Source organism: Falco cherrug, chromosome Z (assembly GCF_023634085.1).
Source record: "Falco cherrug isolate bFalChe1 chromosome Z, bFalChe1.pri, whole genome shotgun sequence".
NCBI lineage: Eukaryota > Metazoa > Chordata > Aves > Falconiformes > Falconidae > Falco > Falco cherrug.
In genome coordinates, this window is record NC_073720.1 from 45,292,180 (window position 1) to 45,304,246 (window position 12,067).

At 41.5% G+C, this 12,067-nt stretch overlaps 1 protein-coding gene across 5 annotated transcripts in view; it reads right to left on the minus strand.

Annotated features, from left to right (window-relative positions):
- Positions 1 to 8,881, minus strand: part of FANCC (FA complementation group C) — a 91,464-nt gene extending 82,583 nt beyond the window's left edge. Inside the window, exon 1 of one of the 5 annotated variants that reach the window (XM_027808428.2) lies at positions 8,860 to 8,881. The gene's annotated coding sequence lies outside the window, so the exon portion shown is untranslated. Of the gene's footprint in view, positions 1 to 1,240; positions 1,262 to 1,302; positions 1,385 to 8,859 lie in introns of those variants that run through there. The other 4 variants (XM_055699523.1, XM_055699525.1, XM_055699522.1 and 1 more) reach the window with 4 other exon arrangements.
- Between the last annotated feature and the right edge of the window lie 3,186 nt (positions 8,882 to 12,067).

Consider the following 12,067-nt stretch of genomic DNA (forward strand, 5'->3'; position numbering starts at 1 on the left):
TCCCACAAATTTTACCAGAAAAACACTTCACTGTGACATAGAGCAGTAACCAAATATTGCCCCATTTCAGTTATTCTTCCACATCAAAAATGGCAATTTGGAAATTTTCTGAGGAGTGGAAGGTAGTGGCTTAGCCACCTACATTTGTGAACCAAAACCTAAAATAAAAATGGCAGCCCTTCCAAACAGTTATGAGGCATGGGTCTTCCCTAATCCTTAGTTTAAATAAAAGGCCAGCTACACTTTGACAGTATCCAGTAAAAGCATGCGGGACTGGAGTTGCTCCTCTAGAGCAGATGTCTGCAAGTGTCAGATTGCACAGCGCAAAAGTTGGCACATCTGCTAAATCAGAAACAAAGCTGTCATCTTCTTCCTCTCTCTGTAAACAGAGACAACTTTAGGAAAGTATCTGTGTATTGTATGTAGTTGCACTGATGTTGTACATCTATCATGAAATGACATTTTACCGTTCAGTTTCTTAAGTTCCTAGAACGAAGGTGATTTGCAAGATGCAGACAGCCCAGATGTGGAAGCCTCTCTGTTTTCAAACGTTTTCAGTACCAGCCGATATTGACCAAGCACTGGCTGCTAACGGGACACGCACGCAGCCTCACATTATCTCCTTTATGACAAGCCACTTCCACGTCTGACACCTCACAGCCTAACGGGCATTCTCACCGAAAAGCTCAACCCTCGTTAGGGGAAGCGCTGAACAACTACCTTGCCCCTGCGTGAAGGCGAGCAAGCGGCCCAGCGGCAGCAAGGCATGGCGCCCGCACCGCGGGCTCACCTGCCAGGCGGCAGCAGCTCGGGAAGCCGCCGGCGAGAGCCCGGCGCTCGGGACACCGGCCTCGACGCCGCAGCCACCTTCCCCCGGCGGCGCGGGAAGCTCCGGCCAGGCCGCCCTGCCGCGACACTTTGGGTGCCGGTGCCAGCTCCCCACCGCCCGCCCGCGCGCCCAGCTGCCGCGCTCCCCTCCCCCAGGGCCGCCCCCGCCGCGGGCGGACGCGCACACGCATGCGCGGACCCTCCCGCCCGCGCCCCCTCCCCCTCGCCGGGGCACCCGCGCCCGCCGAGGCCAGGCCGCAGGGGGCGGGACGGGCGAGGAATGCCGCTCCCTCTTCAGTCAGCGCGAAAGTCCCCGCCACCGCGGCGGAGCCGGTAGCCGCCGCCACGCCGAGCCCCCCACCCCGAGGGCAGTAGTGGGGGAAAACCGACCCCCCCTCCCCCGCCGCCGTACCGGCTTGACGCGCGCGGCCCCCGCCCCTCGGCCCCGGCCCCGCCCCCTCCCCGGCGGCTTACCCCGCGGCCCGGCCCGCGCCGCCCGTTGGGAATTTTCGCGCGCTCTGCCCCACGCTCGCGGGCGGTGCGCCTGCGCGGGGGCGGGGCGGGGCCGGCTGGCGGTGGGCGGGGCCGGCTGGCGGTGGGCGGGGCCGGCTGGCGGTGGGCGGGGCCGGCTGGCGGTGGGCGGCCCGCCTTCCCCGCTGCTGCCGGCCCCGCGTGCCCCGCCCCACGCGCCTTCGCACGGGGCCCGGCGTGGCCTGAGGCGGGAACGGGGATGTCACCGGCCCTCGCGGTCAGCCGGGGTGCCTGTGTTACCGACCTGTCCCAGCTTCACCCGGTGAAACTGAGGGAGACAGGCAAAGCCCATGTCGACCCTGTGCGTACAGCAGGGAGAAGTCAAAATGACGGGGACGTTTATGTTCTTGGTGAACGTCGTGGTGAGTCTGCCAGAGGCCGGGTGGTGACAGTGGCCAGGTGAAGGTACCAGCCCATGATCCACCATCCTTGGTCTCTGACCAGGAATGAAAAAAATCCTTTGTTTTTTTCCCCGTCTGGTGAGACTGGTGAGCACAAAACCCATTACACTTTTGCTTGTTTTCAGTTCTGTCAACATCGACAGGCCTTTTAACCCAGGGGAAAAAAACCAAACAGGATGAGTAGAGACCTGCAGTAGATAACAAACATCACTGAATAAACTTACAGTTTGAAAAAATACCTGGTTTCTCAAACTGCACTTTGTGCTGATACTAAATTGAGACATATACACATGGCACACCTTGCTAGCCATCTGTTTATTAAAAAGTATCAGTAGTAAAAGTACCAAGACCCGTATTCTGTCATTTCACCACTGCTGAGTTATGCTAGTCCTCAAGGAAATCCCACTGAAAATACCAACACTACACCATCTGACTACTTAGTGCAGTTTTGCTCATCACTCCCTAGCCCACTTACACAGTCATACTTCTTTCACCTCCCTGTCATTCTTATTTTGCTCATCTACTCAACTCCTTCTATTCATGCTGGTAGTTTTTCCACTCTTGACTCGCTTTACCTTCACATTCACTACTTCCAATGAAGAGCTGGTGGGGAATTGCTATAATTTTTCTACTTGTCTTTTTGAGAATCGTAGAATGGTTTGGGTTAGAAGGGATCCATTGGCATTTAAAATTTCTTTCTTTCCTACAGTATTCCTCCTGCCAAATACATACGCTTACATCTCTCTGTCCTTATTTCCTCCTCAAAGAAACTGTGGATAGTGAGGCATCATTGTAGTCCTACCTAAAGGAAAACAAAACAAAATATTTGAAAGAACATAGTCAGTAATCTTGTCTCCATCTTGAACCTAGGTTGCAATGTGTCTTTTCACATGGATTTTATATTAAATCCCACTGATATCGTTCGTCTGAATTAACAGGCTAGTTTGTATTAGATTTGTATTCAAGATTTGTACTCTGCATGGACATAGGAGTACCACTGCTGCTAAAGCTGATGTTAACTGTGCTTCTCTTTACCCAGTCTCGCTGATGTCCAAACTCCTTTCATTCAGCTTTCATACTCTTCTATTCAGATTTTGTGCAATGAGTCATGTTTTCTGATCACTGCTGCTTCCAATTTTCTGTAGAAGGAGACAAAATCCCCTTCAGTACTGACAAAGAAAAACAAATTCAGCCTACCCATGTGGTGAAATCCCCATGCATGAATACTTATGTTACTTTTTTTCATTTAATCCTGTCAAATCAGCAACACCTGATGAATTAAGGGCTTGTGTGTGGAAGTTTCAAAGTACTTTCTTGGGAGAGAGCAATTGCTCATCAAGACAAACTGGTGGGGATGTTTCCCACACATCCAGCACATCTGCAGAGCACAGCTCTTGGAGCTTTGGGTGTAATGCCCATATTCACACTGTGAGTCCAGTTCATAACTCATGCAAGTCTTTAATCATTCTACTCCGTCTCTTTCTTGTCAAATGAAAACATGGCAGCATTTATATTTGTTTTCTACCATCAATTGTGTTAACACTTCCTTAGATGTCAGCATTATTGATTATTTCATCGCTGAAACATGTAACTGTTCTGGTACAGTGGAAGAAGCTTGAGAGGAAGAAGTTTGATAACCCCATTTTTCATGTTTCTGATTGAGCATATTCCATTGTTGTTCAGTGTCTATTTCTATATCATAGTCACAAAATAGCAAAAAGCTGCCTTTGTTAATCAGCTTGATGTTTATACCATCAGCAGAGCCAATTTTCTTCTTGCTATGCAAGAAGCCATATCCCGGTTCTCATGCACACCTGGATATATGGCCAAAGATTGTAATACACCAGAATCTGTGAAAAATAAACCCAGGAATTAAAAAAATAAAAAATAAAGAGAAATTTAAGAAAGTAATCAGAAAGGGTATAGTAGACAGATGTATAAAAATAAGAATAAATAGCAAAGATGAAAGCACATGACTAATATGCATAAAATCCAGTGGGTGGAAGGAACACTTGATAATATTACCTTAAAATGACCCTCATTTTAAATAGACACAAAATAAGTGGTAATGATATGAATAAAGAATTAGGTAGTATAAATCCAGTGAATGCCAATACAAATGTTATGTTACTTCAGACATTCTGTATGCAGTTTGCCTCTCTCCTGCATTTAATAAATGCGAGACATTTGAGTGTTAAAAAAATGTTATTGGGACTATTTTTCATAGCCTTGATCTTTAATAGCAGATAATTACATATAGAGCCAATCCAGCTGCCTAGTCTCAAACAGAGAATTACTAATAGTAAATATTTAAAACTTCAAAAATATATTCAGAGTGTTAAAAGTCACCAGAAATAGTACTGCTATAGATATGAATACCATGTCTTCAAAACCTGAATATTTACGAAAGGATCTTCCAAATACTGGAGAATTGCTGGCTGCTCCCTCACAACCCTAGCAATCTCCCCTTCAAGGTATGTTGCAAAATCTCCTTGTTAAGCTTTGCACTTTGATGATATACAGCAGATACTACACTTCAGGGAAAAATATCGCCATTTTTGTTTTGGTCCAGTGTTAATTTGGTAGGAAGAAATCTCCTGTTGGGGGAAAAGAATGAAAAACATCTTTGACAGTTTTTGGGAGGGGAAAAAAAAAAAGAAAGTCCCAGCTGTTTGAAGCTGCTTAGAAGTTTGGAATGTTAGAATAAATACCAGGGAAGATAGATTGATGGGACGAACTGCAGGTGAGGCACACAAAGGTGGATGGTAAATATAATTTATCAATGCACATGACCACCACATATGTAGTATATTTTATGCACAGTATAGTGATTAGCTAAAGAGCACATACTGCTTTAAGCAACACAAGAGTTTCTGCTTAAACAAACAAATGCACAGTACCAAGAAAAATGCTCTCAGACCCCTTAGCTGAAGTGAACACAATACATGCCTTCATATAGGTGTGTGGCTACTTCAAAATGGTTGCTACAACAAGGAACTAATGTAGCTGCTGCATATATATTGTTGACCTTTATGGGTGGAATTAGAACTGCCCAAGTATTAGAGTGACAAACAAAGCATCAGTAATATTCAAGAGGTTTCACATCCTTCCAGGGAAGACCACAGTGTGCAACCAGTCACCAATACATTTCAGTTTACTGCTGTTCACTAGCCACATAGGCAGATATGGAATTTCTAGTTGCTGTGATTATATCTTTGAAAATTTCCCCACTAAAACACTGTATTTTGAGCGACTGTGAGTGTAATAGCTAGGCATACCTACATCCTTCAGCTTCAGGTGTTCATCCTCTCCCATATCTCCCGTATAATTTCATGGTTCAGCATTGCTTATGCTTTCTAAGCTGTTCTATGAAAGAAGCAAAGAACCGTCTTCAGTAAAGAGGTGTTGCTTTTTGGAGGCAGCAGGCTCTGCAAATCTGGTTGATGGTCTTTGTGAGCAATGCATGTCACACAGTCTTTATGTTGACACCAGAATACTTTTTCCTCTTCTTTTGCTTGCTGAATTGCTTGTTGTTCCTTTTGATTTGACATCGTGGGGAGGTTTACTTGCTCCTAAGAGGGGCAGGAATACTTGCTGTGTTCTGTGTCCCAAGTGATAGATGAATACGTTTTGTTTCTTCTTAACACAAATACTATCAAGTCTTTAGCTGGGGAGCCTCTGCAGTGTTCTAAAAAATTGGCCTTGAATAGGCCAATGGTATTTAATGCTCCTCGAACCAAACCTTGGGAGTTCTCCTACTAGCTATTAAAGCTGTACCTTTGCTATTTGTCTTGTATAGAACATATGTTCACAGGGATAAAATTTGGAAATTGCATTTTTAGAGAAGCTGAAGTATTTAGCTTAGTGACTGATTATGTTTCTATCTACAATTTATAAACTTCCTTGTGGAAGATAATCCTGAAAATAATCCCTTTCCCTGTACCTATCTGCACTCTCAGCAGTTGCTATAAAAAAACACATGGATGACGTGACAAGAACATGACAAAAAGACACTGAGGCAGCAAAGATACAAAAACCTTCTGTGACGTCCTGCTGCTGTTGTGTGATGTTTGAACACTTGATGAATAATGGAGAGCATTTCTGAAGCTTGGCCTGCAGGAACTAAGCACAGTGCGTGCGTAGGAGCAGAGAGCTTACTCACTTCTATGGCATTCCCTCTTGATACTGTGAAGAGTTTCTATGGTATATACAGAAGGAGAATAAAGTACTTGCTATAGAATGGAAAGTTAATGACTTCGCCTTGACCTGTTCTCTTACTGACAGCTGTTGACAATATGAAATACTTTAGTGAGAATTTCAGTTTCATGTGTGTGACTGTATTCCTTCTTGCTTTATATGAAATACTCTCCTTAACTAGAAGAGGTACTTATGCACCCTAGAGCCTGAAAAGTTTTAGCAAAATTTAAGATAATAAAAAGAGAAATGCTAGGTTTACTGGCAGCAAGCAGGAGCCACCATAACAAATCAACAAAACTTGATAAAGATCACACTTAAACCAATTTACAGAAGTTTGGAGGTGTGGAAAACTGCCTGTTGAGAATCAGAATGCAGCTACAAAACTTTATATTCTTTCATGACTTACATCATTATGCAAACTTGTGTTGTTATGAAGCATTAAACCTTTGAAAATCAGGTTACCATCATAATGTAAAGTATATCAGTGAACTCAAAGACATCACACACTGAAAGTCTTTAGCTTTTTTTCATCTGCAAACTTGATTATTACAAGTGAGATTTTCAAATTAGGAAACTAAATCTCCATAAATTCCTTTGTCTTCACAGTTTAAAAGTATGAGAAAACTGATCACTACTGGAATCTGGAATTCCAAACAAGCCCACACCACTTAAAAATGTTTCAAGTAAAACAGTTTCTAAGTTCTTATACCCTGAAATACAGAAATTTTAAAATAAACCAAAAAACAAAATTCACACACAAAAAAGGTATGCCTCAGCTTTTCATGGAATGATACAAATCATAAACTAAGGTAAAAACAGAACATTGCCTTTTAACATCCCAACAGAGTCACTGTCCGTGGAGAAGACAACAAGTGGGAAAATAGGAGAAAATGTAAGCATGTAAGTTGATACATTTCTCTTATAATTTCCTTTTATCATCTGCATAAAATGCTTTTATTAAAAATGGAAGCACAGTTGAGAAAGTGACATCGTTTTGTTTGAAACTTGAGACTGCCTTTTCATCTATATACCTTCCCAAACATACCTCTCCATCAAAACCAAATAAATCCAAAGTGTAATCATAAATACTACACATCAGATTAAAAATGAAGAAATGACCAATGTTTATGCAACACATGGATTTCCACCTATTAACCATAGCATTCCTAGTGCTGACTTCTATGGTGCCTATTAAAAAAAAAACCAAAAAACACACACAAAAAAAACCCAAAACAAACAACTAAAAGGCCATAGAACACAGGAAAAGACAACTGGATGGAAAGACAGAAGATACTTCTCTTTGGTCTTAACCCAATCTCACACCGCCATTTTAGCTAATAAGTTCGAGAAATTGTCTCCATGGTCAGCATTTTTCAGCATTTGCTGAATGTTATATATGCTCCTTTGTTCACAGTAAAACAGGCCAGCCTGCTGGTGTGGCCTTCATGCCTTTGAAAATTACATACTTTTTTCAGTGTGGCAAAGCCCTGCCTAACAAAAAAGTCTCTGAGCTAGGGATTCTCTTCAAAATGGAAAAGACCTCCATTTACTGAGTATTAAAGTAGCTACCAAAATAGTAACTACGTAGCAAGCTTGTAGAATCACAGTCATTCCAGTCTCAGCCGAAACAAGGCTGAAACAATTCAGCTCTGTGGCAGAAAACAAGAACTGCAGTTCATGGGTTGCCAACTTTTCCCCCACATTCTCTATACATTAACTGAAAACCTCATATTTCTCATTCCTTCATTTAGTTTATTGGACACTACAATATGGTGCTTCTTTGACCTCCCAAAGGAAATATAACTCCAATATTCCAGTGCCTTCACTGCTTCTTTAAACAGTTTGTCATCCACACTCCTTTGCCTGCAATACTCATAGTTACAAATCTGTGGAATGCAGTCCTTCATAAATCTCCTCTCAGTTGTTTTAGCAATCCTTCTTCCTTTATTGGTATTAACCTTTCTTTAACCTTGTCTATCTACAGATTTAGCCCCTTACTCGTGACTTCCCATAGAAAATGTCAATTTGTTTTCCATTATTCTCTCATTAAAAGTGTTCTTTTGTTTCCTTAATTTCCTTGCTGCATTAATTGAATATTTACATAGGTTCACCTTTAAATGGTCTATAATTTAATATGGTGAATCTGATTCACAACTGATAATAATATACATGCATATAATGCATGCAGTTCAAAAGCTTTATACAGACCATGTGAAGCCTGGTTTAAAGGCATTGTTTCAGATATCTCTATAAATGAAAGATGTATATGCAAATATATGATACATAATAAAGTAGCAGCAAAGACAAATATTGTATTATGATGGAGATAAGACAGAGAATATGTACCTGGCAATTGCAAATAAATAAATTCAACGCAAATTGTGTTGAATTAACCCAAATCTGAGCATCACAATGCCAGTTATTAATTAAGATCACACATAAAATAAGTCTACATATATTAAGAAACACAAAGTAAGAGCCAAAAATGTCGTAAGGCAGTTTGTGCTATAATCGCAAGTTTAAGGTATCCATGCATGACTTTATTAATTTTGGAAATAGTTGCCTGCCCGCTGTTTCTTTTGTACCCACAATGTCACATCCCTTGTTTTTTTCAGCAGCGTCCCTGGAAGCTTGCTCAAGATCTTTAGTTCAAACCTAGAATTTAACTATGCTTTTCCTTAGATTTATGTACTCTCATTTCATAGGACATAAAATACCTTTAGGCTACAATGTCATTAGGGTTTCTTTCATATGTGATGTTATAAAATATTTTTTTCATGTAATACTATGATATCAAACAAGAATAAAAAGCTGAAACCCCTCCATACTAAGTGTTACCATGTGGAGCTCATAGCGACCTGAAAAAAAGTGCAAGCAACCTTCTTGCCTATTAAGCTCTTACCTGAAATTCACTGGTCTGGACACAGCATCAAATAAAGAAATTGTGCAGGGAGCTCCCTATATTAAGATCTGATATGTCCGTGCTATAGATGCTCCTCAGTTCTCTTCTGTCGGTCTGCCTAGCTGTGAGGGCAAGGACTGTACAAGGGAGCCTTTCAATTACTGATACCTGAGCTGGCATAAAGCTGCAGAATCTGCAGTGGGCAATAAAGCTAGTGTAAGCAAGTCTGCATCCATAAATAACAGCTCAGAGTTACATATCTATGGAATACTGCTGCAGACAGATAAACCGGCTTGCTACAGCAGTAGCCTGATCCACTATGGTAATTTCTTTGCTCCTAAACGACAGTTCATACAAATGAGAACAGAATATTAATTAATATTTCCAATCTTAAAATTTAAACATTTAGAAAAACTAGCTATTCTCCACTCCCTAAATATCAAGTGTCCTAAGAATTTTTCAGTAACTAGGCTTTTACTTCAGATGATCAGATTGCACAAATTGACAAAATGGCCAACGACATTTGGAAAAACTCAAGAAACAGGTGGTATTTGGCTGTAAGAGAACAGAGCTTGTACCCTGTTCGTCTATGAGTTCCGTATGCCTGAATGTAGAATGCAGCCTGAACTCACCAAAAACCTAAACAAAACCAGCATCCACTTCTGTCCCATCTAGAAATGTTACTCTCCTTGAAGTCACAGTGCCTTATGTACAAGCATATCATAGGCAGTAAAATTATACTCAGAATGCACCTAGTGGGCAATGAATTTTGTGGAGAGTGCACTGGATGAACCATGAATCTTCTGGGTGACAGAAAGCATTTTATTTCCTTCCTTCAAGTGGCAATTTTTCCTCATCTGGTAAACAAGCAAAATGACACTGGCCTTGTAAAATGTTCTAGGGATGAGCATTAAGGAACATGATGCAAAAACTAAGACTAATGATTATTGTGGAGGAAAAAAGACATTCAAACAGCAGGAGTCAAGAAGCCTGGTTTCTCAGTCTTCATTAAATAGTGATTTCTAGGAAGTCAATAACCTTTGCCTTTTCCATGCGCTAACTAAATACTATGGGGCCATAATTAAAAGTAAAAGAAAATTAAAGCATCAGTATTTAGTAACCAAGTAGGAAAATTAAAGACTTGCTGAGAAAGTATCTAGAATGCAAAAAAGCTTCTGAGTGATTGCCCAGTGAGTGTGTTTACTGGAAACATATGGGATACAGCAGTGAAATGTTCTAAATGTGATAATATGTAGCTTTATGTTACAGCATATGAAACGCTGCAAACTAAAGTAACTAAATTACTTAGGGAGACATTATCTATCAACTTCCTCAATATTCAAAACCTATGTAGAGACTGCAGCATTGCTTGTCCCCACCGGGTGAGAGCCAAGCTGTTGATGGGAACAGATGGCTAAAAGGACAAGACTGGGAGCTTGACCACCATCTGGAATTCTCAGGCTGTAACAAGGATGGAGCAAAAACTCCACTAGCCAGACCTTGTACCTCTGTTGTCAGAGCCGCCCTTGTGCTGCTGGTGGTATCTTGATGATTCACACTTTGCCAGGCACTCTGTTCAGTGATGGCTGATCTGTAGCTCTGAGAGGAATGAAAAATGGAACATGATTAAATGCTGCTCCAAGTTGTGCCAGTGCATTAACGGGAAAGCCTTGTGAAGACTGATCTGTAATTGGATAATGGTGTGATGTCCATTTGTCATGGAATAAAGAAAGCCTAATTACGAAACAGCAGGGAGAAAACACAAGAGACCTGTTCCTTTTAGAAAGTCTGCAACCACTGAAAAAAAGGTTTTAAAATGTCATTTTGCTAGCTTCAGCAGCACTCTATTTCAAATATAGTAAAATCTATTAGATTCAGAGAACTTGTAACCATGTTAGATCTAGAAAAGTCATAGTAGGCCAGTTTCAAATAATAATATAATTAAAAAGGTCACTGCTGTGAAATAGTCAGTATTAGAAAAACACTCTTTTTTCTCTTGGCTATGGAACTGAGGTTGTAAAATCTCTGAGCTTTATGCTCATCACCAGATTTCATTCATACCCACACAATAAAATCCCTTCACCAACATGTCAAAAGTAATTTATCATATTATATTTAGCACTATTACAAATCTGTAGGATCAGTCTCCTCTCATTCGCGATTTTAAAACAGGCAGGTTTAACAGTGGCTTGTTATGAATTCATTTCAGGCTCCAGAAACTGTGTTTCTCTAGAGTGAAGCTGCATGCCTAGCAAAGCCTTCTGTACAGCCTTTGCTGATAGCCTGGCAAAACCTTTTGTCTCCTCTGCTTAAGGTTGGGCAGAGTATTGTGGGAAGTGACAGTGCAACTGATGTGCATGCTGTTAAACACAAGCTTACACAGTTTCTCAACATCAGGGCTAACTTCCTCAGCACCTCACTAATGCCTGTGGTTGAATGGTGGCCTGAACACACCGGCTTTGAGCACACTGGTGGCACAGAGCAGGCCAGAAAATGTGGCTTTCAGCCATGTGATTCCTCTGGTTTATCAGTCACTGGTTCTGTTTTTTTGTCCTGTGGGTGTTCTTGAAGACGTGGCAGACATTAAGACTTGTTTTGTCTTTCAGTAATCAAATGTTCTCCTCTTAAGTCCCCTGCAGCATGCAACCATTGCAGGTAAGGCTATGCTGCTGTAGATGTTGTCCCTATATAATAAGGCTTAACACAGACTACTTATATGGGCTTTTTTTTTAATTATTATTTTTTGCATGTTGAAGCTCTGGTGGCAGACATTTGCAGAACTTTGACATGTTTGCCTAGAAGACTAGTAAATGTCCACAAAATTTAGAAGCTCTTGGCTAACAGCCAGGGCTAGAAGAGGGAAATGCTCATGCTTCTCTAGCCTATAGCCAGAAACACCATCGGTGGGCAATGAGACAATGCTAAGGGTGTCTAAATTCTCAGACCCATACTGAGAATATCTTTGTAGCCCTGTCTGCAGCAACAAAAATCAGCTTTGCTTACTTTTTTCTCAGAACCCTCAGCCTGTAAATATCTTGGAGTCTTTTCTGAAGGAAGGTACTGTGTGCACTTAACAATAATTACATTTTCTCTGCTAACAGCTATTTACAATCTAGGTTGTCATGCCATTAAGCAGTAACAATCAAGGAACAGAGCATTTCCTAGGAATTAGTGGCTGGCTGAGCAGAGTTTAAAGCCTGAGGTACAG